Source organism: Fundulus heteroclitus, chromosome 5 (genome assembly GCF_011125445.2).
Source record: "Fundulus heteroclitus isolate FHET01 chromosome 5, MU-UCD_Fhet_4.1, whole genome shotgun sequence".
Taxonomy (NCBI): Eukaryota; Metazoa; Chordata; class Actinopteri; order Cyprinodontiformes; family Fundulidae; genus Fundulus; species Fundulus heteroclitus.
The window spans coordinates 40,173,721-40,175,459 of record NC_046365.1 but is presented as its reverse complement, the minus strand read 5'-3'; the positions used below and the strand labels follow the sequence as shown (position 1 = coordinate 40,175,459).

Sequence of the window (1,739 nt, the reverse complement as noted above, 5' to 3'; positions counted from 1 at the left end):
ATGCGTATCCAAAAAACTACAACTCCGTGAACTGTCCGTTTGCCTCCTCGGGGTTGTAGGCAACTGCTGGCGGCGTTCTTTCCGAGGGAGGTCCGATGTGCAGACGCCTGCTGTGCGTGGCTTTGTACTTCGGCGTCGCCTCTAACCGGGACTGCAGCTTCAGACAGAGTTCAGAGAGATCCGGCCTACGAAATGACGGCGCCCCGCCAACGACGCCATCTTCCTCGTCAGACATGAGGTCGACGGTGGCGGACTCGGACATCCAGAGTTCCACTTCCTCATCAGCTAGCACGCTCTGCCTCGATTCCTGCAGCTGTAAAAAACAAAACAATGAATCAGTATTATGCGATGGGATGCACTGCGTATGGACACAACACATCTATCAATGCACCTGAAAAATAGTCACCAAATAAAGTCTTACCCTCTTTCTTCTCGCTCGACTCCGAGCTGAATTCTTGCCAGCTTCCGCCCGCATTGAGTTCTCTGGCTGCGTATATCTGAAGCTCCTGCGTACCGTCTCGTAATACGTCTTACAGGCGGCTGGAAAACAAATGAGAGTGGTATGAATAAAAACCAAACACAAGTCACAGTAACATTAAAAACAAGGGAGAAACAGTAAAACAAGTCCCTTACACACAATGTAGTCTTTATCAATATAGTGTAAATCGAGGCTTGCAGTTATTGCTCCGAGCAGATAGGAGGTAACTGCCTCATTATGAGGCGTGCTTAGTCTGTGAAAACAAAATGTACAGTTATGATCGGTATCTATCCGTATCTATTTCCTTTTATCGCAGAATGAAAGCATATTCTTTAAATCTTACCCTTGCGCCGGTTCATAGCGCCTGCAATTTGTCTCCGAGTTGTGAAGACGGCGTACTGTAAATCACAAAAAATACACCCTTAGCTTTGGGTTATGGCTAGGCTACTTTTAGCTTAGCTAGCAGTCAAATATATTCTTACCGCAAGCTTTTGTGCATCCGTCTTCTCTTCTTGGAGTTAGTCTCTCCCGCACAGTTCTTCGACTGCAGAGCCGCCATCTTGTCCTCTATGGACAGCAACCTGGAGTTTACCGAATTCTGCAGTTGAGTGAACCTCTCATTCATGTCGGCAGTATGTTGAGTAAGCTGACGAGACAGTCCACTGATAGCAATCAGCAGTTTCTTCTCGTCAGTCTGCGGACTGGCTGAAAGTTGTGGATCGCGTCCTAGAGGAGTTGAACGCGAGACGTTGTCCGGCATACCAGTAAAATCCAAACACAGTAAAGTCGTCGTCTTCTTCTTCTTCTTCTTCTTCTTCTTCTTCTTCTTCTTCTTCTTCTTCTTCTTCTTCTTTTTCTTCTTCTTTAGGATTTAACGACAGCTTGCATCCATAGTTGTTGCATTACTGCCATCTATTGGATCCTAATATATATCCTTCAAATCCTTATGATCCCAGAATAAAAAAAAAACGAAAAATCTTTGTACATCCCTTTTCTATACTTAATAATGCAGATAATGAATCACTACAAATTATTATTTTATTTATATTTGTATCCTCCACCCATTCTAAAGCTAATAATATAGCACATAATTCTACCGCATATATACTAAAATAATTAGATGTTCTTTTTGAAATATTAATTTTTAATTCAGGAATCACTACAGCTACACTAGTTGCTTCATTTTTTGGATTTTTCGAACCATCAGTATAAATTTGCAAATTATCATTATATTTAATCTGTATTTGATTGTAAAATTCTT

At 42.1% G+C, this 1,739-nt stretch overlaps 1 long non-coding RNA gene across 1 annotated transcript; it reads right to left on the bottom strand.

The window, feature by feature from the left end:
- Positions 1-614: 614 nt before the first annotated feature.
- LOC118563234 lies at positions 615-1,512 on the bottom strand. Its single transcript, XR_004931123.1, has 3 exons — positions 961-1,512; positions 822-876; positions 615-731 (listed from the first exon to the last, which is right to left on the bottom strand). It is a non-coding gene; the product is annotated as an uncharacterized LOC118563234 (long non-coding RNA).
- Positions 1,513-1,739: the final 227 nt, after the last annotated feature.